The sequence below is a fragment of the Solea senegalensis genome, linkage group LG1, assembly GCF_019176455.1.
Source record: "Solea senegalensis isolate Sse05_10M linkage group LG1, IFAPA_SoseM_1, whole genome shotgun sequence".
Lineage (NCBI taxonomy): Eukaryota > Metazoa > Chordata > Actinopteri > Pleuronectiformes > Soleidae > Solea > Solea senegalensis.
This window is the reverse complement of record NC_058021.1, coordinates 40,255,393-40,282,479: the sequence shown is the minus strand read 5'-3', so window position 1 is coordinate 40,282,479 and position 27,087 is coordinate 40,255,393. Positions and strand designations below refer to the sequence as shown.

The 27,087-nt window shown below is 38.1% G+C and overlaps 1 protein-coding gene and 3 non-coding genes across 5 annotated transcripts in view; 3 read left to right on the top strand and 1 right to left on the bottom strand.

Moving 5' to 3' along the window:
* The window catches only part of pard3aa (par-3 family cell polarity regulator alpha, a), a 314,117-nt gene that overhangs the window by 281,066 nt on the left and 5,964 nt on the right, over window positions 1-27,087 (bottom strand). The window lies entirely within an intron of this gene.
* On the top strand, window positions 3,941-4,012 carry trnaw-cca. The gene has a single exon. It is a non-coding gene; the product is annotated as a tRNA-Trp (tRNA).
* On the top strand, window positions 23,893-23,964 carry trnaw-cca. Its single transcript has one exon. It is a non-coding gene; the product is annotated as a tRNA-Trp (tRNA).
* Window positions 24,837-24,908, top strand: trnaw-cca. The gene has a single exon. It is a non-coding gene; the product is annotated as a tRNA-Trp (tRNA).

Here is a 27,087-nt window from a genome sequence, read left to right as displayed (position 1 = left end):
AACAAGGAGAACACCATGATCAGAGCCAATGAAACCAAAGCAGATACTTTCAGAAGAGGCCACGAAACGAAAAAAGAGAGTCTGTTTGAGCAAGAAACAAAACAAGAGTTACATTTGTAATAACAATACATACACGCCTCTAATGTTTTATCATTCTCATATGAGCAGGTATCTGTAACTGTTCAGGTCATCACAGTCAAACTTGTGTCATACACTAAATATTGGTAAAACAGTTGTGACTAACGGCACAAAGTAAGAACATGAACATGTACGCATACTGTATTTACTTAAAGTAAACAAATAAAACAAATAAAACAAAGTTAACAAATACTGGTAGGCTACAACAACATATATTGGTTTAATTATGTACATTCACTGGCTATAGGAGTTATATATTTTGTCTACATTAGGCAGTGCAGCCTGAAGCCAGTGTACGTGTCCCTTGGATCAGGATATTTATGTCTTATTTGCTAAACACAGCAGCTTGGAATGACCACCTTCACCCAGGTGACCATGCTGTCAGTAAACAAAGTGTCTGTACTGCTGCTGCTTGAATCCAGGCTCAGGGTTGTGGTTGTTGTCTCTGCCTCCAAAGAGCTTGTGCTATGATCTTGTGAAAGATTCCAACCACTGTTACACTGCAAGTTATTCATTATGAACTACAAATTATAATTGAACACAAGCTCATTTGCAAACTATACACTCATAATCTGTGAACAATATCTGTAATATGACTCCATAAAACGATGAAGGATGAATGTTTACGTCAGCACATACAGTATTTGACCCTCTGGTCACTTTTTTCATTATTTTACAACAGCATATACTTGTCGAGCTATACAGGTTTTTTGTCATCCATGCATGAACTGTGACAGGCATTGGATGTAATGGAAACAAAATATGTGGAAAGAAAAAACAACACCATAGCCCTTAGTGATAACGTTACAGTGGTTCGTGATTTTCAAATAAATTATATTTATAGTTACAAGATGAATGTGTGTTAGAGTGTGTTGTGTTGAAAAACCCATTTAAATCTGGGATTAAACCGGTATTTTGACCAGTGAGAAGGGGGTATTACTGTTCTTACTCTGTTTCCCTTTCTCTTCATGTTTTTTCTCCTCCAAAATGAGCTGTCTTCAGGTCTGTGGCTAAATGCCTTCATGCACAGCTCTGTTGTACTGAACTCCATTGTGGTTCACCAGGCAAAATGGTCCAACTAATGAAGGGAATAGCTTTGTGGTATTTTCCTTCCTTCTGAGGTTAGTAAGAGGGAAAAGACGGCAAGTTCATCAGGGGCATTCCCATAAGACAGGGAAACAGAGATGCATTTGTTGTCTCAAAAAGACAAATGTACTGTTCTTAGCTATTTTGATCAAATGAGAGACTAATATAAGACTTTGAACTCATGACAGAAAGATACATGTGTGTCGTCTGTAATGTGTTGTGTTGATATGTAGTTTGATTGGGAAGCAGAGCTTATAAAAAAACAAAAAACGACACTGATATCACGACTATACATACTTACAGCCCAAAAGACAGACACTGCATAAATGTACTGTCTCTGAAAGTCATCACAAACTACAAACTGACCTTATGTCTGTTTGGCATCTTCAGCTAGACTTGTCTCCCAGACGATTACAAGAAACGAATATAATTCCAAGAGAAGAAGCTCAGCTGCAAAGCTTAATCCCAGAAACACACTTGTTATGGAAGGACAGTATTTGATTTGGAAAAAAATACTCTTTAGACTTAGTTAAAATTATGTCTAAGCCTTATATCAATGGTACTTTGCTTCTGCTTCCCGCAAACCAATAGCAATATTCAAGAATTCCCACTTTAAAGTGTATTAGCGGAGAATTCCGTAGTGACTGTGAATGGTGTGTGTTTTTGGGATCACATCTGAATACTTTATTGTAACTACTCGTCTTACCTGATACACACACACACACGTTTCCCTAGTGTTTGTGAGGGTAAATAAGACCTCCTAGGGAGATGTTGCTGCTGGTTATGTTACAGTATTAGTAGAATCATTCATCATTCTTTGTCTCCAATCCTGAAGACATGTGCTACAGGTGTTTACACATGGACTCTCTTGAACATTTATGTTGAATGATGCTATCTGATCTGGTTAATTTAAATTGCTCTCTATATAATAATTTCAGTGACAAAAGACTGACACATTTCTGTACTAAAGCTGCATATTTTAGCCAGAAACCTGGTTTCATACTTCTCAACAGAACACATCCATATGACTGCTCATGCATAATCAAATGCCATACCTGGTATAGCATGGTTTAGAAAGACAGGGTTTTCCATTACTTGATAATGGGTTGCTCTTCATATCCTTTGTTGTCTATAATTAGAGCGCAAGCCTGCACACTATTATTTCATTAACAAAGGGACAAACACCACAGGAACTAAACAGATCAGTCAAGAATGTCATTTGCAGCTTTGATTAACAGTGTGAACTATAGTCTGTCTGGGGTTGGGGGAAAAGTAAAGCATGAGAACATGTACAGTACCTGTCTGCAACACAGAAACTCATCTTGCAAACAGGAAGGTTTACGAAAAGAAACAGTAGAAACTACTCTACACCTGCGAAGGATCAACACTCTAATGTTACATCAGCGTCTTGTGAAGTGTAGGTTCTCAACCTTGTGCTTAAGTATAAGTTTCATTCTCAGGTCAGGGGAAATTTGTCAAGACAGTGGAACAATGTGCAACTCCAGAACAACAGCAACTGAGGCCAACACTTTATTATTGTGTGTATATATATATATATATATATATATATATATATATATATATATATATATATATATATATATATATATATATATATATATATATATATATATATATATATATATATATATATATATATATGTATATATATATATATATATATTTATATATATATATATATATATGTATATATATATACATATATATATATACATATATATATATGTTAAACCAGTTAAATTTGGTTTTAAAATTTCTTATGGACTAAAAAAAAAAGAACACACACTAGTAAAAAATACTCTATAGTATGTGTTGTGTTTATTTGCATAGTATATGAACATTATATCAATATTGAACCTTTGTTACACTACATTACATGTCATTTAGCAGACAATTTTATCCAAAGCAACTTACAATGGATTTAAGTACAGCCAGCCAGGGATGGAGTCGAACTTGCAACCATTGTGACCACGATGTCTTTCGCACACAGGGTATCAGTCTTAACCACTGAGCCACTCCACCTGATACTGATAGTGAAGAAAATGATACCTCAATACTTCATTATTGCCCAGCCCCGAATTATATCATGAAATTAATTGTAGCCAGTGCATCAGAGGAGCATTTAAAAAAATTTAATAACTTTGGTGAACTTTGCTTTTGCTGCTTTGTTGACACTAGTAAAGTCTGCAGGTTTAAAGACAAACAGTAAATATAAGTAAATACACAGGGTGTGCCAGTGAGTATTGTCTACCGGTCTTTTGGCTCCTGCCCCAATGACCTGTTTAGCTAAGTAGCATGTGAGCTTTAGTCATTCATTCATACACTGAATGAATGAATGACATGACATACCAGCACCCAGGTCAGATCAGGTATCTGCTTTATCAGATGCAGTGTAGAGAGTGAGAGGAAAAGAGACAGGTAATTGTTATGTGTGTCACACATGCACACTTGTGACATGAGCCCAGACAATGATTGTCTTCACATCATTATCTCTATGTCTTTGTATCTGTGTGGGTTGTCAATTTCTGACAAAGGGACCACACAAAGACTGGGGCCCTTAAGGCAAATGGAAGAGGGTGGTAGAAAAAAAAAAAAGTATGTGTGTGAGAGAAAAGGCGAACCTGTGCATCTGCAGCCTTAGCTCCTGCAAGTGTTGCTGGGGTAATGACTGTGGCCAAAATGCAGCCTGACAGAAGACCTTGTGGCGCAACGGTAGCGCGTCTGACTCCAGATCAGAAGGTTGCGTGTTCAAATCACGTCAGGGTCAAATGCTTTTAACGACTGTCCAGTCAAGTCTTAGTGTGGCTATTCAGTCACTATCAGTGGAAGCTACTCATATAAACAGACTTAGTATCATTTGACTCACAGATTAACAAAAGCTTAAACACCTGTCATAGCTGTGGGTTTTAGTGAAGAGAACTCTTAAATATAATTTGTCATGAGTTTGAGAATGAGCCTTGGAGAATGTCAAGTATTTGACATGATTCAAATGAGAGATTCCACAAAGTAAATTATAAGCAGAAACAATTTATAGCACTCGTGAAATGTGTCCTTGTCGCTTATCTCAGAAAAATGCCATCAACAAGCTCTGCTGTGTAAACTAAATAAAAGGAATAAGTATGCAAGGCACCACTAAATTGTGATTTAATCAGTGCAGTTAGAGGACGAAATACAAGTCTATGAAGAATGCAGATTTTCTGCATACTTTAATACCTGTACTTCACATTAGTGTGTATTGTGAGGGATGATCCAAACGACTCCATACAGAGAACAGTACATGCAGCAAAAGGCAAGTAGCAGTGCCAATGAATCTGTATTCTGTCTCACATTGTGCAGTGACGGCTGGTGTGTTATAGAACATCAAATCATCTGTGTCAAACTCAAGTTTAGGGTCTTCATCGGTGACTAGAACTGGTTCAGAGATCACAACGCTAGCTTTTACAGTGCAAGCAGGAGCAGCCTCCAAGATCCAAAAAAGGTGTGTCAAGCCAGGAGTGCAAATGATTTTATTCATAGTTCATACCTCACCGCTCCTGAATTTGATTTAGTTCACTTGACTTTTCAAAGACGTATCTCTCACAAAATGCCAGGCTTCAGCTCTCCCCTTGACCAATAATGAATAACAAATAATGAATGAACCGAAATTTATTAAAGTATATATATGTATGTTACTGTGGCTTTTATTATTATTTCCTCAAGTAAAAAGGTTGATTCTGAGAGAATAGTGTTAAAATAAGCAGATAAATACCAAAAAGCAGCCAAGACTATCCACTGTTTGAACAAAGAACTTGTATATCACCATTAGCCTACGACCTCTGACCTCTGGGAGTACAGACCACCCCACAACTCACAAATCAGCTCAACACAGAAGTTCAACGTCCCAAACTCCCATTTGTTGAGATTTCATTCCGGAGCTGTGATTTGTAGTGTGTGTTTTTTCTACAGTGAGTCATGAACACAAGTCGCTGCTGCCTTATACACACACACACACACACACACACACACACACAAACACACTCACAGACAAACAAATACATTACTGCTTAGCTTCTTAACTTCACCAAAGTGTGATTCAAAAGTAAAAGAAAAGGCAAAACAGAAGATATATGACAACAGCAGGCTTCTGTAAGGTCACGGGAAATGTGGCTTACATTTACTTACTCAACATTACGATCACAGGCATAATATTATCAATCAGCATAATTAAAGGAAGACTGAATGGTACACACACACACACCATACTGCATAATGACACAGTTGAAGAATATGCTTTACTCAAAGGCAGAGTAATGCCATCATGCTAATGAACAGCTATTGTTAATGACTGATTAACAAACAGAATGATTATGGTTCATATGTATAAGGTCACAATTGTTAGACGTCTCCTTGTTAAACGTCTACAAATTGAAAGGCCTTTGTCACACAGTCAGAATTCCCCTTGAACACAGACACTTAATTCACAAAGACCTAATTACCGTGTGTTAATAAAAGTCACACTGTTTGAACCTGTTTGGTTAATAGAGCTGAACACTGTGTTGGAATCCTGCTCTGACCTTTGATTATGATCTTGATCCCAACACACCTTTGCAAACTAACAAGTGTCCTGGTTGACATTAGACATGTGGGTTGGGAAACTGTTGCCTGTGGGACATAGCAGTTGATTTTCCAGTTTAGCTCTCACGAAATATACTGAATGTCTTCAGGGTAAAACAACACTTTCCTAGTAGAATGTCACAGCTGTGGACTAAGTCTCTCTTTCTATCTCTCTCTCTCCCTCTGTGTGTGTGTGTAGGTGCCTTACTGATGACCACAATCTGCAGAGTACAACACTAACCAGAAACATGACAACTTCCTAAACACACAAAGCACATGAAACTCTGAACACGAGTCCTCCTGCCTGTTACACATTCATATAGGGAGCACATCTGTGGTTCAAGCGCATGATGCTGATACTGTACTGGAGAATAAAAAGCATCATTCAGGATTTTCCCTAAGGGATAAACACGACATTTATATTTAATTCAGTCCCTACCGCACTACATTCATAATCGGAAGTGACTCAGCAGTTAAGTGAACCTAATTATCTTCACTTTACTGAGCGTGTTTTGCTTTGCTTTTGCTTTTTTAAACAATGATGGTGTACAAATATCATTTTAATGCATTTGGAGAACATTTCTATCTCGACCAAACATGAAATACTTATATATTGTACACGACTGAGAAATTCAGTATGTATCTTTATGTCGCAACATGTACCCTATTTAAGAACAATTAAGAACAATCTTACCTCCCCACAATTAAAGAGCTTACATAGCCAAACACATATAATTATGTTGAAATAACTTTTTGCATTTAGAATGAACAGGAGAACTAAAAGGTAAACAAATACCACACAATAGGTAAAAACTATGTACAAAGAAAGTCAACGACCTGATTAATGGTTCAGTAAGGTGGACACGCTTGCTTTGCCATCACATATGTAAGGGAATTAAACATGTTTTTGTTTTGGTCAACTCTGGATGGTACTAGTAAGGGAACAAGCTGCTCTGTCAAACACACGATGCTGCCAGTCCTGCAGCATCTTGACCTTGGTATCCTTCAAATATCTGCCACACCTACACACACTGATCCAGTGCAGAGGCAACAGTCTTTTATCTGGAGTGTTTGGAGAAAAGCACAGTGCAAGGCTGGGAAAATATTATCACCGACCGGCACTATACTTTAAGGGAAAAGTACAGCCATTGTTTACACACATGACACCTGACTGTCCATGTCTTCAGGGACGAGCTGTATTCTTGGATTAACCACCGAGATCAACTTCCCACTGTGTGATCTACTCAAGATAGGGCGGGATTTGTAGTTTCTCCAGGACTGCGACTCCTCTTGATAAATACAATGTGGAAAGCTGAGCATCTGGTCTGAATTTTTTTTTTAAAAGCAGGTCGCAGTGTGTGTGTGTGTGTGAGAGAGAGAGTGTGTCCACACAGGCCAGACATGCTGCCTCATGACTCAGCGTGAGCTGGTACTCCTGCTGTGATGAAGGCTTCACTTGCAAATTAAAACAGATATTATCACATGAGGCTCTCATTGAGGGCTTTTCATAATGATACATCATTAAGCCAATTAAAGAGCAAAACTTAAAACAGGACATGCCAGTGATTAAGAGGCATGACAGATGCAGAAAAAACAGGAGAGTGTGATGTTGCATGAAATGAGTTAGTATTTTTTGTTCTTTTAAAAATTATATTAATTGATATTATATTCATTTATAGCCATAATATCATTGCCAGCTTGTGAGATGACAGAAGCAATTCACAATAAATGGTAACAATTTGGGTGATTGCAGTTATTATGCTGACTGGCAGCAAAATCAGTTAGCAACATTTAAGTGGATCAATGAGAAAAAGCATGTAAGAAGTAGAAAATTAGTTGCAGACAATTGTTTTTAAGCAAACTAATAGCACATCGGCATGTTTTAGCAACATATTCCACTTGACACAGTAAGAGCTGCAGATAGAAAGAGTCATTATTCTGTTTTAAATGCTACACTGAAGTGCCTGGAACTAACAAGAGACATTTCCCTTATTGATCTTAACCTCTGACCTCCTGTGGACAGATGAAAGCAAAAGCACATTTGCCTTGTGGGCCATTAATGAAGACTTGATCTGTCCGTTTCAGAAACACTTCCACTGACAGAGGGTGAGAGTGTCATGTTACTGAAAGAGCATTTTAGTCTCAGTCCCATTCAGGCCATCTGCTCAGGATTTTACTGGTGAGAAGAAATGTCAGATATGGTACAGATGTGCTGTGTCTGCATCATATGGACATAGACTGACAGGAAGGAACAGGTGACTGACTTTTAAATAATCCACCGTTCATCATCTCTGTGTAATTTCCTCTTTTGCATTCGATAAATGCAAAAGACTGTCTGCCTAAAATCATATATCTGTCAAACAATTAGTTTGCTTGATGGTTTTTTTAAACTTGGCAGGAAACAGCACTAGTGTGTGCCGTGTCGTCTTTGACGTTTTTTTGGAAATGAAATGCAAAAGATATCGTTAAAAACAGGCACATACTGAACAGGTACTGCACTGCACTAATTAAAAGAGAGGGCAATGAAAAGAGCAGAGAGCACACCAATAAATCATGACAGAAGAGAAAGTACAGTACCACAGAAAATGCATTATATTCTGCCAGTTGCTACTGGAGCACTGTCCAAATTGGCGCTGAAAGTCAGTATAGTCTGTGCACGTTAAGGCTTGCTGGTTCAGTTTAACAGTTTGAGCACTGCAAGACTTTTCGTCTGCTTAGAGGCAGCAGTCAGCACAATTTCGGCACACTTTTGTTTGTTATTACATAAGCACAGGGGTTATGCTTTCCAGATGGGACCTCTAAATGAGCCAAAAGAAGCACAGAGCACAGTGGGAATCACCACAGACAACAGACAACCCACAGTGGAGATGTCACGACACACGCAGCTCTTTCACAGACTGCAGATGTGAAACACAGAGAGGTCACAGTGTTTTTCTAGAATTTGTTGTATCTGTGCATGTGAAGGAGGGTCCTAGGATCTAACATGGAACAAACATCACTACATGCTACATATCGTGCACTGTTTATATAACTTTTATAACTACAGTGGTACAATATCTAAAGCAATTGGAATAGACTGTACAGTCAGCCATGACATGCAAAGTTGAGATATCTGTGAGATTGTAGTAGTGAGTATAAAATATAAGAAGAAAACTGGATATTGACAGGATAAAAGAAATAAACTTAAACAATGAGCAAATCATGACATAATATCAACACAATACATCTACTAAACTCACAATATGGAGCCATGATACCCTAACCGACTCATTTCAGTCATTCAAATTAATCCATACTGCAAACAACATAACACATTCAGGCACATATGACACGTGATATCTATTTTATTGTCTTCTCACTGACATGTGACTGTTAAGTGGCCATCCCAGGAGTATATTTTTAACTTGCTCAAGACAGATGGCTGGGGGGCTGATAATTCGGTGTTATCACAGTCCTCTGAGGTTGTAATACGTTTGTCAAATAATCTGAAATTACAACAAATTCCACTTCATTATCTGATTAACATAAATGTGAAGTTTCAAAACAAACATGTCTAATGGTTTTCAATGCTGATGAAATATGAAGAGACCATCAGACTAAGGCAAACTGATACTGATCACTACATCCTCTCTTTTTATAAGCCTGCAATAAAAGCCCAATGTGTGAACAAAGGCATGGATCAGATATCGAGCGCTGAACTAAATCAAATTTTTCTAAATTCTGAAGAAGAAAAAAACTGGGTAGTAATGGGTGTAATATGATCTAACGGAACATGTTAAATCTCAAAACTCTAATGTGCACAACTCCTTGTGAGGAGAGTGCTGGTCATGGTTTGTGAAGAAGCAGCAGCATGTGATGTGACCATGAAATCCTCTCACTCACACACACCTCGTGTGTGTGTGTGTGTGTGTGTGTGTGTGTGTGGAAGAAGAACATATGCAGAGCAGACATCGAGATCTCGAGAGTGTAAAGACCAGCAGAAGGGAGTGGCCACTTATTGGTCTCACATGTTGAGACAGTGCTTCACTCTCCCCACATCTGTACCACAACTGCAGGGCACAGAACTGGCTCATCCACAGTAAAGAGTTCTCCAACGCCACTTTAAAAACACAGCTGGGACATCATAGGGAGGAAAGGGGAACATTTACCTTTCTACCACAAGTCGACACACTCTGTGTGTTCAGAATGTGAATATGACGCTGATGCAGAAGCAAAGGCTCAAAATGTGGTGACCAGCGGGTGTGTTTGGTTACCTCCAAAAAAGAGGCCTTGGAAAAATGATCACAGTCCACCCACTGCCCCACTTCTTAAAATACATATTTAGCACATGTAGCATGGTAAGTAATATTTTTGTGCTTCATGAGCCTTCCGTCAAACACACTGTGGGTGTAGTGTTCGGCAGCATCACAGATCAGAGGAAAAACTACACCATTAACTTTACCATCATGTTTTTACTGATCATTTTATGCATTCTCAGCTATTAATTATTAACTTCAACTATGTAGCTATGTAACTATGAAGGGGGTCAAAGGAAAACAACGGTGACGACGTGAGACAACATGACTTAATGTCAGCAAAATATGCAAACAGGCTTATGTTGTTTGACCACGATAACTGACTATTACTATGAACACCTGCCATTTTAAAGTCCAACACTTTTCCACAAATGCAAGAGGCCTTTAAAAATGTATGACCCTGGTGTTATTTGAACATGCAACCTTCTGATGTGGAGCCAGAAGTGCTACCATTCTAAACAAGGTCCTAGACAAGGTTACAAACATGCAAACAAAATACAAAACATGCAAAACAGGAGAAACATTCACACAGTTATGTAGAAACTACTTTTGTGCATTGTTTTTATTATTATTTGATATTGAAATATTAGTATAAGCTTTGGATGGTGTCACAGGCTTTAAGCCTGTATTTACGTGGGTCTAATATGGTAAAACTACAATGGCACATATTTCTTTTATTTGTATTCGGTGTATCCTACCCTAGAAGATGTGAACAAGGAGGCATTGGTGCTGCTTTCACTATTTCCATCAATTTCAAGTGTTTGACCGGCTCTTATTATGGCTGCCACTTTCCATTCTGGGTCACTGCTCTCAGTCTAAAACCGTAAAAAGAAAAGCCTTGTCAACCACAGCCATGTTCTTAGATCTTAAGGATGACCTGGCAAAAGGCAGTGCTGTGAAAGCATGTACAGTAAAAGCCAAATATGTATCACCAATACATATTTTTCAGTCATGTCATGGGAACACAGCCCAAATTAAAGTATTTTCAACACATTAAGTGCACTTTTTTCCAAAAGTTTTACAAATAAGTATAAGTAAATATAAGTAATAAGTTTACAAGTATTCAGGGAAAATACAGAGAGAACGGAACAAGGAAGGAGCAAGAAGAGAGAGCGCTGCTGAAAAACAGTTTCCAAAGAGTCACTGGGGCAAAGATCCAAAATCCACATAGACTGACGTCTGAAACTCTAAGCTGCAGTAAATTGATGGACTCAGAGATGCATGAGATGTAAACAAAGGGAGAGAAAGCTGTCTAAAGAGAAAGAGAAAAAAGAGGAAAAAAGCCCACATGTGTGCCTGTATTTGTAAGACGCTGGGCCCAGTTTATTCTGGTGCACTGTGTTTATGCTTTCCTGATCCTCACACTAAGCTCTGCTCTCTAACATATCCATTATCTTGTAAAAAAAAAAGAGACAAGAGTTAATAAAGTAAAATGTAAAAACAAGAAGAATCGCGCGTGTGGGGTCTATTAAATTTTCATATAAGCCTGGAAGAGCGTCCTCTATTTATAGTAAAACTTAAACGTACATGTGTGATTTTAAGGAATGCTGGAGAAAGCAACATCGAGGACATAAACCAAGCAAAGAATATAAAGAATTAAGAGAGGTATAAGACATAGTCAGAGTTACCCTTTTGGGTGAAGAAAAACGGCAATGTCCCAGAGCTGCACACTTTAGTGTAATGGCAGAATACATTGTTGGATTAGACTAAACCTGATAAACTGCGCTCATATTTTCAATAGAGTTCGTTTTGTTTATTGTCACCATTTATGATTAAAATAGTGGGTGCACCTAAATGAAAAAGTTAGGAGTACCAGTGCAACTAATGCAAAAAGTTTGTCTGGTGCCCTGACAATGCATGTACAGCACAGTAACTTTTGTGATTATTTAATGATAAAATATGCTTTCTATATCCACTGAGCCTACTGCACCACAAGAAAGCTGCTGTAATAATCATACTAGTCATCAATCAAATTAGCTAAAAGCTGGAACTGCTGGAGAACCATTTCAAGAGAAAATGATTCATGTAAGTCCCGCTTTATGTACGGCATGAGGACCAGGATACATCCCACACTTATCAGCGTGCACAGTGAACAGGTCCTTGCACATTAGCGCTGCACATCCCCACTGAGAGATGGAGGAGTTTACTTCATGCCTGGTGAAATGCTCATTGACCCTGCGCAGGAAATGTGCAATACATGGGAAATGAGTTTGAGCCTGCAGAGAAGCAACATCAGTGGGAGGGAAAGATGGGGCAGGAAAGGAGAAGGACACTGAAGAGTGAAAGTAAGAATGTGAGAAAAAGGAAGAAGACCAAGGACAAAGGATGTGCTAAATAGGTTAAATGGGCAGAATTAATAAAGACAGGAAAAGAGAGTAAGGACAGCCAATTACCTCGGATCACGCTAGGGTCATATCTGACTGTACGTGTCTGAACTGTTAAACAACCGCAATGGAAAAGCTAAACCTATGTGGGCGACACAGGTGAAAAGAAGGACCACGAAACTATTACTAAACAGCACATGTTGACCTTCAGTGCATTAAACCCTACGTGACTAAAATGAGTTTGCTTGTTTCCTGAGTGATTCAAACTGGAAATCCCTCTGAAAATGGACCTCTACTGTGATGAACTAACCGAAACTATGTCAAGCTGTGTGGGGTAAACACTGCATTCATCTCGATGATTGATATCTGCAGTAAATGCAATGCTGTTAGTAGTTATACAAACACTTTCACTTACTGATGAATAATAAAATGTAATCAAAGTCTCACCAAGGGGAGTCTGTCCCTAGATTTGGTTTATGTCTACCTACTACTACAACAACAACAACAACAACAAAGTCAAACAGGCAAATTAAGTGAAAGTTCACTCACAGTCAAAAACTGTCTGCAGTAGACCTCCGAGAATAAACAATTTCAGAAGAAAAAAGTGTTGATATGCCAAGATTTGGTGATGAAACAACACTACATTTAACTCCAGATTAAAAAAAGCCTGAATGTCCAGATCACACTAAGGTAAGTCAAATTGAGTAATCCCTTTAAAAGAGTTTTATATTCACTAAGCTCCTTACCGCTGTCCCATCATTACCTCATCCTCCTTTCTTTTTATTTTTCTTCTATAACAGGTGTGCTGATGCAACGCTCATCTGTCAGCACCTCAATTAACAAGCTCTTATGAACCGGCCGAATCCACAAATGTGTGTTGTAAAATCTGAAAGCCAGCCAAATACAAACATGTCATGCAAAAATGTTATCAGATGAATTGATCCAGGCCAGGATTGTCACCACAATCAGGAAGTTTGATGCTGGTGGTATGATTCTTTACACTATATGTTTGCATAATTTTCAGCCTAATTAATCTTCTGCTGCTGACAACAGAAATGCATGATAAATCACACACAAACATTACATTTTAATTTAGCCTCAGTTTGGGACATTGGGAAATATTGAAGTTGAGACTTGTGGGGATTATGCGATAAATATCCCCTCCAAAAGAATAAGGAGCTCGATTTGTTTCCAAATGAATTCAATCTGCTTCTGTGTCATGGTGTTTCCTCAAATCACACACGGCCACTTAGCAACTCCAGAGCTTTTCTATTCACTGTCTTGACGGTTGGCAGCATAAGCCTGATTCAGAGCCAGTGGCTGACAAAGACACCTGGCTCACACATACTGTCGGGGTGTAAGTGTGAGTGAGAAGACGTGTTTGTTGCTGAAGGAGACTTCCTGCATCAATGTCATGACTAATCAGTGTGGTTAGAAATAAATACTGGAATACAGCGGTGACACTCTAAAGTTAAGTCAGAGCATTAAGTTTGAGAGTATTCAGACTGAGGGACAGAAACTGCTATCAGTATATGTCTCGTATGCAGCTCTATGTAGGGTAAAATTGAGATTGAGATTGTGTGTGTGTGCATTTATATCATGTAGATACTGTACATGTGCATTCTCCTTGTCTTTCTCCAGTGTGCATGTTCTTATTCTCCCACGTCGCTATTCTTTTCCAAAGATAACAACATTATATATAACTCTTGGGGAACCACCCACAACTGTTATGAGAGACAACGCACTTCAAAATGTGCACCTTGTGTTTCACATACAGGCTTAATTATTTCTCCTCAGAATCATCAGCTGCAAAATGTAAAGCAGAGGTGTCAAACTTGTGATAATTCATATCATGTTGTAATGAAAACATGGCATGCAGTTTTAATTGAATTTCTCTGTTTTCGATATTACTAGATTTATCTTGCATCATAAACATGTTATTATTGTGAAGTATATATCACTCCATAGCACTTTTACTGAATATCTTTTGCATTTTTATATCTTTATTGCAATATAATGATGGAATATTGTGTTATCATTTTAATCTCATATTGCCCACCTGCTACTTAACAGTTGTTTCTTTCTCACCTTTTTCCTCTTGACCAGACTAGACACCCCAATTTTAAGAAGTTAAACTTGTGGAAAATATTGCGCATATCATGTTTACAGAATGTACTCCTCCAATAACTAATCATTCAACCTTCAAAACCTAATATTAATGATTGTATTTATTGCTTTTCTGGTCTTGATGACCATTCAAAACTGCTTGGCACTACAATTTTCACATTCACCCACTCGCACATCAGCACGTAGACCAGCAGAGCCAGGAATCGAAACCAGAACACATTTTAAAAAGAAAGGCGTGGTACAAAAGAGGAAACACAGGATCGGTAGGTGAGAAGGAGAATGAGAGAAAATGTAATAGATGTTGAGAGAAAGCACCAGAGGCTGTGCTGCAAGGTTAAATCTAATGAGCTCAGTATTTATTGACGGTTGAATAAGGGACACGGTTACGCTGGGCAGAGTAGAGATTTCACATGCATTCATGCGCAGATACACATATTCGCACCCACCCACACACACAGTAATCTCAGCACCTGCTGATGTGTGACACAAGACTGAAATGTAAAGTGACACCAACATGTCTGATTCTTTTTGCTGTTGAGCTGAAAATAATATGAGATCAGTTTAACCCTTTTAGTAATTAAAATGACGAACAAGTAAAGTACCATTGATTTGACTTCAGAGGCTCTTTTCTTTTTATTTACACGCGGCAGTCCAAACTACAGCATTGGGACAGCAATAAATAACAGCAACAAGCATGTAACTGTAGGTTTAGTCTAAGGAGTAATTTGATATAAAAGCCATTGCATCAGTTGAAGTGCAAACCATCCCTCACTGCTCGCCACCATTCTTTTGTCCTTTCACTCTGTTCTCATGGAGGAGACCCCCATTAATCTCACTTCAGGACCACCAGTGCTGGAGGCCTGGTGTGAGAAGAGAGCTGCTGACCCTTTCCCCCCCACTTGTTTCAGAATCCTTATGCCGCTCTGGATAATGGTGGCAGCAGAGTGCATTGTGCATTGTGTTTGTGTAGTTGAAAAGGTGCAGATCCACCGTAAACAATGCTGGGTCCAGGTAATCTAGATACTTTAAAGCGCCATGGAAGTAAAGTAGGGTTTACATGTTTACCTAACATTATCTACCAGACAGACGACAGCAGTGTATATTATCCATCTATTTCAGACACTGTAGAAAAACTGGTTTTATATCAACTATTTTTTTGCAACCAAGACAGCTGACAACCTTAAATGAATGATGACATAGAAATCTGTGTGATATTGAAAGCATGTACTTCTTCTTGTTCTTCTCTTTCAGTTTCAACAGAGTCATACACACTTCATGCACTCAGACCCTAATGACTTTGAGATGAACATGTGATGAAAGGTTATGTCCTTTTGACTATGAAACTGAGCCTACGTGAAGAGAGAACTAAACAGGTTGGAGTATTTTGTGGGAATGCTGCAGGCAACAGGCAAAGAAGTGATGAAAGTTTGAGTGCCTTATTGCACTCTGTCATTTGCAAAGAGCAGGGTTACTGGGAAATCTATTTGGCTGAGTGTGGGTTGAAGCTAACGGTAAGAAACCGGCTCAACCAGGTAATTCACCAACACCTGACAGCATGAAAACACACCAAAGAAAAACATGTAAACACACCCCCACGTACTCTCTCCAGCAAGAACTGTATTTACACATATCAAAGCAAAAACCTGCGTCTGTAAAAAAAAGTTGCAGTGTTTGACAGATGTGTTGCACAGATGGGGGATGTTTACACAGCCTTACTTTAGCGAGGCCCTCAGAGTCATTGGTATACAAGTTGAAATGCATACAAACACCTCAGAAGCCTTGCTCTCTGCAGTACAGTACACCAGGCTGCAACTCTGGGGTGTAATGTGATCTAAGATATAGCAAACACTTAGCCTGCACTCCTGATGATGATAAACAAACACACTCAAAACCTTTAGTAAAAGCAATTAGCACCTGCACCTTAATATTTAAACAAAACGTCATATAAATGTGATTTGCATTGCCTTAGACTATTTCAGTTTAAATCTCAAGCAGTTTCTACTCTTAATCCCACAACTTTAAAATTAGAAGCTCTCAATGTGAGGATCTGTGTGCAGGGAGCAGATTATACTTGCAGACTATCTCCTTCCCTCAGGCTTTACTGATCGCTATAATAATAGGGTGTAAGATGGTTGGTCTGTCAGTGACAACTCAGCATCTTCACAGCCTCATGAGATAAAAACCCATCGACGCTGATGATCTGCAACACAATAGCAGCAGACGGATAACCCACACTAGAGCTAGTTATGTTCCGACAGCTGATATATTAATACATACATTCTACCCACCTAATGTGAGCTGAAAGTTAGGTTTAAAATGTCATGTTTTAATAAATCCTGACCAAACAGAAAAGCAAAGACAAACACTTAAATGTACTGTAACCACCTAAATACTACCCAAGTCTTTCAGCCACAGTTCCTTAGTCTGGACTGCATGACCCCATTTCAAGGTCCAAGCAAACACTAATCATCCCACTACATGTTCTACTCGTATAACCAGAAAATGTCTCGGCAGGAAATTACTCTGCACAGATAAATCCACTACTTTACATATTCATCAGTGAGCAAAATCTCTGTTTTGGCCATTGAAACCAAATGAGCTGCATAATCATAGTTTCACGTTAAGCTGAAATGTGTATACGAATTTAGTGATTAGGGCGAAACTATGTGGTGCAAATAGTGATCATCAACTTACTATCGTCTGCACTCATCATCAAAACCAGCGTTTTGAACACCAGCAATAATACATTTTTATATATTACATTGGGCAACCAGGATTAGTTAATTTACTTTATGAAATTTCAGATTTACAGAGGGGGGATTAACGTTTAGAATGAATCTCTCTCTTTTAAAAACTAGATTGAATGGAATTAAGACTGCATTCTGTCTTGATGATGGATAATATTAGAACGTCTCACCTTTTTTATAGACTGTATTTTGTAAACGTACAATGAAATTTTGTCTCAAGGCTGTGGGCCTTGCTCCAGGTGCTGTCGCATCTAAATTTTGTTGTTTGTGTGTCTGTTTGTTTTGTCTTTTTGTGTCATTGTGTACTTTGAAAATCAACAAAACTTAATAATGCTAATTGATAATAGTTCAATGTGATTTGCCAAAGGAACGAAGAAGCACATGTATTTGATGCCTTGAGATGTAAAATCAAGTCACATGTCCATTCAGATCACCACAACAAAAAAGATACATCATCGCTGAACCTTCTTTTTTTTTAAGCCTTGGGCAGCAATCACATACTGCAAATGTCCTTGTTGAAGAGCAATGAAGAAGTAGGTCATTTACTCCAAGTACAATGAAGGCCAATTTCTATGTGTTGAGTGCACACTATAGGCAGTATGTGATTGCCTTGCATAGGCCTTAGCTTCCTCAATAGCCTATGCAGTGTAGTGAAGTGCATCTCCCTAGGAATGCAACTACAAATCATGTAAACATCACATTCATTGTGAGTTTGTCTCGGACACCTCATCCATGCTGCAGTGAAAAAAAAAATATAGAAATGGGATTATCAATAATGTAAAATGACACCTCAGTTCTGCATTTTGACAGTATACACGTGTACAATGAACAAAAATGCTTCAGCATGCGTATTTTAAATATTTAAAATAATAACGTTTTAAAGTTGCTCACAAGAAGAATCTGACAAGTTAATAAAGCTAGCAGGCACTAAGCAGAACAAGAGCAGGGCTATTAAGCAATCCAATAATCACACTCAGCTGTCAGGAAGATTGCAACAACAACAAGAAACGAAAAGGACATCACATTTTTAATCACCAGCTACACTCAGTACTGATGACACATGTCTTTCTTGGATCTATGCAACACAGATGTATGCCTGATGCACGTATAACAAACTGTGTATGTCAACACGCTTATAAAACTGACCGAAAACTTAGAAAGCAACAATGTTGGAAGCACTCCACCAGAGATTCCGTAACACAAAATAATCTGAGTGACTGTACCATCACTTCAGTGTTTGACTCAAGGCGAGAACACTTCATTCACACATTCTTCACATTCCTGCACATGCGTGCATGAGTGCACAAGTGAAATTGTGCATGTTCTCCGAGCACAGTTCAAACATTAACACTTTTAAAGTTGATATATTTAAATCTGTAAATCTGTTATTACACGTCTAATTATTTAATTGCAAATTTGTTAATTAACTATTAATAATAATGGATTGGGGATAAAAGCAGCTTAGAATGAATCGTATGACCAATCAAAACAAGAGCATAACCTTTTTAATGCAAAGAATGACAGAATATTTATTACTATATATGTTTCAATAATGTTTTCTAATATTCTTACTACAATTGAGCAATATTTTCCATGAAGGATCAATAAAGGATCTCTGATTCTGATTTTTGAAAAATAAAACTGATTTGAGCAGCATTGGTTATAGAAGTCTAGGCTATTATTGTTCACTCAGCATCTGAAAATGAATCAGGCCATGTAAATAGATCCCAAAGTCCAATATCCCACAGTCTCGCCAAACGTCTAAGCCCTTCAAACATCAAGGATTTCATTTTCTCTTGTAGGTCTGAGCCTGCCTTTTCCATTTCACAGATTTGTCTGGATGTTAGAGAGGATATCTTGGTGGGCAGATGTTTGGAAAAACCCAGACAAATACTTCATCTCAACATAAGAGTTATAACACATCATTTCTCAGAGGAGTGATGGAAAAGTGCATATATAGCTTCTTTACAGCAATCACAGGAGAATGCAGAATATTACTGACAGTATTACTGATTCACAACTAGTAAAGAACAGCCAATAAGAACAATAATGGCTGATCAATAGCTACACAATTAAAAGCTGCTCTAGATAACAATTTAGTTAACAAGTTCCTGCTGATACAGAATATTGAATGAAAAATCCTGAAGCTCAACTGATTTGTAAAAAGTATTAAAGGATACTGCAAGTTTACATACTTAAACCATATTACAGTGATGTCAGAGGCACTGAATTACCACTTGCAGATTAGGGTTTAACATAATTTAGGCTGATAATACAAGATCAAAATGGAGGTTAAATGTTTTTTTGATAAAAGCTTGGTGGGCCTATTGACTATCCATGACCATGTTTGTTTACTTTATCCTTTGGAAGAATAAGACTGTGTGTGTACATAGTGTTTAAGGGTTTAATGCCCCAGAAGTGCGTTTAAGGGATCAAAAGCCAATAACAGAAAAAGCCACAAGAGCTTTGATTCATATGAATTGTCTAGCAAATCATACATAGTCATTCTAAAAAAAGCAATTAGTATAATTCTTCATTCTATTTTTTAACTGCACTTTTACCAAAGGCTCACAATATCACAAGTGATATTGTTGCTAAGCAAGACACTGAAGGTAATTGCCAATCAAAATATCACACAATAAACAGCCACAAGTATGTTCTATAATAGTCAGGGTCGGACACGATAGCAAAATCCAGCTTTCATTTAGACTATCTGACTTTATTTATTCCTCCATCTCATAAGCAAACTATGCAGTCAATTAGCTATTTGATGTGAAAGATTTACAGTCACTAACATTAAGCATTTCCAACTATTTAAACCATGCATACAAACTAATGTTACCAAAGACACAATTTACATTACATTACAATACATTTATAATGTCAGGCAGGAACAGCACATGTGTAAATAATCTTATTAATGCCTGCTGTACTCCAATTATCTGCCTCAGTTTTAAAGCTCATTGCCACTCTGTCCTGACACTAATTAAACAGAGCCATTGTCAATGTTATGAGAAACACCTGTGCTGTCCCTGCCTAAACAAAACGTCTGCTATGAAAACTGAATTTATATTGCTATTGTAATAGAAAAAGTTGATATAACATTATTTATTCTTTGTCATGTCTGAGTTCGAGTCTGAGAAAGACAGCACATAATATTGGAAATGACAAATTACATAGATAGGGAGTGGTCATGACCCCTTTTCCTGATTTGGAGAAGGGAGTCGTGTAAGCCAAGATAACATCCAGTGATACAGAGGTCAAACTCAAGCCAAGAGGAGGGTAGCTGAGTGCAGATAAATATTTGAACAAGCAGCAAACTTAACCAGCTGCAGCAGAATGAGCAAAAAGTAATAAAGTTAAATTAATGACTCAGTAAGAAAGAAAGAAAGAAAATTATCAGACAACTAAGTGTTAAACTAAAAGTAGCATTTTATCAAATATAACCTAGCTAATACCTAGCAACATAAAGCTAGTTTTACAACAATGCTAGCTGACGAAAACACCTAGAAAACCTAGAAAGCTAGAAAAAAACTGGTATTTTTCACAGAAGCAGGTGGAAAGAAAAGTCTAAGAGCAAAAGGAAGAGTGAATATTGGACTTACATGTCAGTTGGTCCTTTTTCCGCAGGACGTCTAACATGTTAGCATGTTAGCAATAGCAACGTTTTGAAGTGACAACAAGCTCCTTAGCACCACTGTGGCCAGATAAAAAAACAAAACTATTAACTATCTCCACAACTAGCACTACATGTCGAGGTATGAAAAGCAAACACAGCTGTATTCAGTGGTTTGTTCCATTTCTGTGTACTCACTTGTGGTTCTTGCATTTTCAATGCTAACTCACTGTCATGGCAAACTTACATAACTAAATGAAACAGACACGTTAAGGAAATTAGTTGCACCTGTGCTTTCCCTGCAGTTAATAACATGTGTGCCAATAAAAACACATTGTTTTTGCTTCACTACTATTATCTGAAAACATGTTTTAATGTGTTGTGGTTATGCAAAAGTATTAACATTTGTTTACATATGTTTGATGCAAAGGTGTATATATAGTTTTTCTTCCTGGACAGTCTTTTTTTTTCTTCTTTTTTTATAATTTAATTTTAACAATTTAAAATTATTTATACTGCTGACTGCAAATTGCACCAAAGGGAGTTGCACTCCAATTTAGTTGTACACAATACAATGACAATAAAGGCTATTCTATTCTATTTGAATTGTTTATTTCTAGCAGTATTAAGCAAAGATGAATAAACAAAAAGTCAATGCTAAAAAAAACACATGCTTTTAAATAATAACAATATATTTGCTGTATATTGTTATCATCTTATTTATACAGTGTCTGAAAATGTACGTTACACAATAAATGGTTCAGGTGTTCCTTCCTATAGACATTATTCAAAGACTCTTGCTTTACTCTGTCAAACAACGTTAATCCTCTGTAACTACTATCATGGCCCCAGAAAGAATCTGTTGACAAAACAGTGTATCACACCCATGAGAGGCCTGGCATGGCCTTGCATGTTGAAACACTGCAAACCACATAGTTGGCCTATGCTACAACTTGCTCAAAGTTGGATCCAGCTGGAGGCAAGAGTTGTCATCGCACAAAGACGTGGAATGAGAAGAGCAAGAGGAACAACTCAGGGTGATTCAGATTCAGAAAGCTGCTGTTTTAAAAAGGAAATGCACAGTGAATTTGTTTTATCCAATAACTTAATGGACCATATCAATGTATTTAATAATTTACTGTCATACATACAATATTTTGGCCTTGTGTTGCACTAAAGTAACAATATAGGTAAGTAAAGTGAATGTGTTTGACTCTCCATGCCATAGCTATTGGATTTTTAAAGAAGATAAGTTCACTTCCTAGTGGTTCAAGCCATTACAAACCAACCATATAAACCATCAACCATTGCCACGCACTTTTTGTAAAGTAAATATCTTTCTGCAGGATTGCTGCTCTGAGGGTAGAAATAACACTCAGTGGTTGAGTTAAATGTTGCTTTGCAGAGTCATGAGGACATCTTTTTTCCTCTGCTAACGAAACTGCTCACGAAAGTTATCAGTTACCCTAACTGACCTCGCAAGTTCATTTGACATTATACATTTAATTGAATAGCTCAGTTGTTACATAATATAAATAGGGGTTATGTGGGCACAACTAAAAATGTAAAAATAGTTTTTTTAGGATGTAGGTTATAGGAATATTTCAAAACATTGACATCGACACTGGGATGCTGAGCAGCTCCCAGAGTGCTCGCTTTGGTGTTCTTCCATCAGGTAATTTTAGCTCTTTACGCAACAACTTAAAAAGCAGAAGGTGGTTTGACATTCCAGAAAGACATACTTTCCAGGGATGTACAGTATTTAAATGCGGATTATCTTCGGTTGGGCAATTTGAGATAACAAATGGACGTGAAGTGCTGTAGGGGTGTAGACAGGAAGAGCAAACCTGGTGGAAATGGTACATTTATGTGGTCCTATGGTCGTGGGTGAATACAAGTGTGTTATAGATTCAGGTGAAGTTTTAACTAACACAAGAGGTAATAATACATTCACACTATGGTAGTGTGTCTGACCTAATTTGACAAATAGAAATAAACGCCTGAGAATGTGTTAATCAGATGATTTGAACCCTGACCATTCAGTCTGCCAAAATGTAAATCTACCAAACTGAGGCCCAATACACATTAAAACAAAACCAAAAGAATCATTTTCTATGTTGTTTTGAAAGTTTCCCATAAACACTGGCACTGTAACGCTGCAACACCAAGAACGGAAAAGACGTTGGACACGTCACAATGTAAACAATTACAGAAATGGAGACAGACTGAGCAAAGCCAGGGGATAGAAATAAGGAAAGAAAACAAAAGCTTTCATAAAGCCAACAGACCAAACAACAGTGTTGCCAACGTAGTAACTTTGTCGCTATTTTAGTGAGCCACTTTTCAGACCCCCAGTGGATTATTTGTTTTCTAGTGACTTTCTGGTATAATCCCAGTGAGCTCCATCTACCACTATTTACTGCAGGCGGAGTCAGTCTGACTGTAGACACACAGAGGGAGAGAGAGAAACACTGTGACCACCATAACAGTCAAGGAGTCCACTGTTTTAGTCATTTTTTATATCTGGTGATTTTGCTGATATCCGATAATATATTTTAAAGCCAGTATCAGCCGATACCAATATCGTGCCGATAATATAGTTCATTCATTATGTTTTTCTTGTATCCAGATTCAGCCTTGACAATAAAACTACAGTGAAAGGTGTATTGTTGGTAGAATGTCAATATCATTATGTGAACATTCTAATCTGTTAACAAGCAGCAAATATTGTGCGACGCACATGCAGTGCATGACATCTTCTGTCCGTCTTCTAAGGCTAATTTGAGGCTAATGATTGGTAGGATTATCTCAACTGGTGGGTTAACAAAACACAGTCCCAAATAATACAAGGCCATGGCCCGGTGAGGAAGCGCGCAGCAAACAAGAGCTCATGTTTGATATGGTTGGTCCAAGGCAAGACACACACCTCAGCCTCATCTAAAGCAGACCTTGTGGCGCAACGGTAGCGCGTCTGACTCCAGATCAGAAGGTTGCGTGTTCAAATCACGTCAGGGTCAATGTTTTAAGGTACAGCCCTCGATGGACAGGTATGTCAACAGGCCATTTAAACCTTACAATACCACATCTAACGGTCTAGTGCCAAACGCCTGAAAATATATCAATCACATGATTTGTACCAGTCCTTCAAAATGGGAAGGGAAATCTGAAATCTATACAGACAAAACATTAATTTTATCTTTATTTATAGGGACTGAAAATATTGGTGTTGGTGACAATTTATCACTTTATATTGGCACATTATAATAACTGTATCTCCAAAGTCTAAGGACTGGTCCACATAGGCTGCATGTCTTCTGCTCACGTGTCTCCCCAGACCACCAGTGTGTTGATGACTTTAACACATCACACATCATGAGTTTTGTTTACAGACAGACAGAGAGAGAGAGAGACATTCTGACCTTCACATCATGATAATTATAACCTACTTAGGGGTTTTTTGGTCGTGGTAGCCTCCCCTTTCTTCTCATATAGCTACTAAAATAGTTTTAAAAATATACTATTTATGTTTTGCATGTATTCAGATTCAGCCTTGACACTAAAACTACTAAGATAGGTGTCAGTTTTATGTCATATTGCTGATAGGATGTCAATATCATTAGCGACGGGATCTTTTCTCTGTCTTTAACGGGACCCATGTGAAAGTTAGTCAAGAAAATAAACACATGTCTTGCATCTCGTGTGAACATTCAAATCTGTTAAAAAAGTACCTGTGCGATACACAAGCAGTGCATGACTTATTCCGTCCAACTTCTAACGGTTGAGGCTAATGATTAGCAGGATTATCTCAACTGGTAGTTGAACAAAACACAGTCCCAACGAATACAACGCCAGGCCAGATGAGGAAGGTAGCATCCATGGGCAAAAGAAGGACCTCGTGGCGCAACGGTAGCGCGTCTGACTCCAGATCAGAAGGTTGCGTGTTCAAATCACGTCGGGGTCAATCTTTTAAAATAACATCAGGTAGAACAGCATAGTCCAATGTGCATAATAAACACACAACATGCCCAGTAATTCACCGTGTACTATGAGCACAGGATAAACAGAGCAAAACCAGAAATTAATCACAAAAATCTGCATCCGGTTTGCATTAAGCTACTGCCAAAACTGATCCCAGCTTTGTGTGCAACACTCGAGCCCACTGAGCATCCAAAGCAGCTGATGTTTCGTCCATTGCGGTCACAAATGTTTGCATGCAAACATCTATGCATGTGTCCTTCCATGTGCAGCACCTGTGTACACCTAAGACGCGTGCTAGACAGAGTGACGGCCCTGAGGACATCTTAGTTTGACCGTGACGACAGTCACTGTTTGGGAAAGATACGGCGAGAGTAAATGTACCATGTCCTTGGATTCATAGGGACACTGAGTACATGGAAGGAGTCTCACACTCTATTTGACATTGACATATGACTGGCCACATGAAGACATACCTAATAGTAAGACATAATGCATTCCTGACATATTTGGACAATGACATAATGTTTATTTTATGAATATGAAACCCTAAGCAGGTTAATTACTTCCTTGGAGGGCTCATATCCCATTATTTGGCATATTTTGGCGATTGTAAGTCTATTGTAACACTGGAAGATACTTGATATTCTCTGTTGTGAGGGTCTGTCGCGCCTGTACTACAGCTTGACATCAAGTGATTTGAGGTTGTTGCCATGTCAACTAACTTTGACAATCAAGAACATCCCAAGGACTGCCCTTAACAACACCTCGGTTGCCTTTCTGTGTGTGTAGGACACTTGTGTTTCACTGTCCACAGTCTTACACTGCTCGTCTAGTATGAATAGAACATTTTCAAACACTTTAAAGCCAACGGTTTAATTGCATAAATCCATATGGTGTGTATAAAGTGCATCAGGATTGTGTGTTTCTCCACTGATTGTATTACTGCTACTCCAGCTAAAATAAAGATATTGTGTAACTCTTGGGTTTTCATGTGATAGTTTATTGTAAATGATGTGAAAAGTTTACTGTAAAAATGTGATAACTTTCATGACACGATACAAGTCTGTGTGGGAGGACTACTGGAGATAAGAAATTAATTAAGGAACATGGCTCATATAGTATATCTGTCAAAACTCATTGGATTTGAATGTATTTGGTATGTGTATGCGGGATCGGACACTCCATCAGACATAAATTTTATCAAATTCCAGGTCTTATCCAGATTACAGATTTGGCTGCGATTTAAATTCAACATGGGAAGTCCCATTTAACAAGTTCAGATGCTTGTATCTCTGTGACTTCTTAACGGATCAGGATGGATTTTGTCATACTTTGGTAAAATGGGAAAGTCTTCTGGACCCAGTGGATCAAAATGTAAATATGGCGCTGGGAAAAACTTGCTGTAGCAAGCTGAACCGTTCCACTCTATTACGACGTGACTTCTTTGAGTGCTATTGTTTCTGGATACTTTGGTAAACATCTACAACATGTGACTTTTTGGAGCTGCAAGCGTATCCTCAAGGCTAACAGACAAAAATACCCATGGAAATGTTTAGTGCAAAAGCAAGGAAGCATATCACTGCATTAACCAAAGACTAATGTAATGAACTGTAAAGATACAAGTAAAACTGATAATAGAGGAAATGAGGAAAAACCAAAAGAAAATACAACAAGAGGATAAGAGTGACTGGATCTACACTTCTCTCAGTCTAATGCATTGTTCCTTGGTGTGGTAGCGATGAACTGCCACAAAATAATCATTGCTGCTTGACCACAGTTGAACCATAATCCTTCTCGTTTTCAGTTACCATCAATTACATTGGACAGCTCTTCTTCATTACATAACCACTGAACCGCTGAGTGTAGTGAGCTAATGAGCACAGACAGGCCTTCCAAAAGGTACCTCCCACTTTCTCCATTAGCTCTGTGTCTCTGGTAGCTGCACAAGCAGCGGCCTGCGTTCGGTCTTTGGTAGTGATTCCTTAGAGGGCTCACGATTCCCAGGAGAGTCAAACCGATCTGCTCATTCCATAACAGTGTAGATGCAAAACATGCAGTTAAAAACTTTCTAAATTACAATGCTGCATGGTTCTTCTAAAAAAAGGCAGAGAGCCTTGTGGTTTCTCCTCCAGAAACAGATGCAGCTAACTTGTGTTATGGAG